Below are 722 nucleotides of genomic sequence, written 5' to 3' on the forward strand. Positions count from 1 at the left end.
AATAATAATAAAAAAATTAAAAAAAAAGAAGTGTGTGTGATGCACACCCATGTTTATCGAGGGTTTGTTCACAACTTAAGTGCCCATCAACAAATGAATGGATAGAGAAGTTGTGGTATATTCACACAATGGAATACTGCACTGCGTTGAAAAACAAGGAACTCATGCAATATTACTCAAAATGGGTGACCCTGAAGGACATTATGCTGAGTGAAATATCTCAGTCACAAAAGGACAAATACTGCATAGTGCCACTGTTGTAAAATAGGACTGACATTGGGGTTGGGGGAAACAGAAAGAGGGGATAAATGATGTATACTGCATTGAAACAGATGAGAGAACTGTTTAAAAGGGATATATGATTAGGTATTTTTGTCATGACATGAGTCCAGAACGAAGACTGCATAGTGGAGTGGACTTGGGGGGAGGGATTGTATAACAATGAAAGAATTTTTCTTTTACTTTTCAAAGAGAAGAATGTACTGGAGGGGAGAGGATGGTAGGGAGATAAGTGCAACAATGAATGAATGGAAATCCAAAACCTCTGTAAATTTTTATTAAAATTACTAATAATAATAAAAGACAAATTTTAAAAAAGAAGTGTGATGGAGGAGAGGGATTGCTTCATTACAGAAAAGCTAGGAACAACACTAGAAGTCCTAATCCACAACATAAACAGTCTTCCCAGTATCCTGGAAAACCCACAACCAGGAGAAGATAAC

This window comes from Elephantulus edwardii, unplaced genomic scaffold (genome assembly GCF_000299155.1).
Source record: "Elephantulus edwardii isolate Elephantulus edwardi_28Jun2011 unplaced genomic scaffold, EleEdw1.0 scaffold00017, whole genome shotgun sequence".
In the NCBI taxonomy this organism is placed as follows: Eukaryota; Metazoa; Chordata; class Mammalia; order Macroscelidea; family Macroscelididae; genus Elephantulus; species Elephantulus edwardii.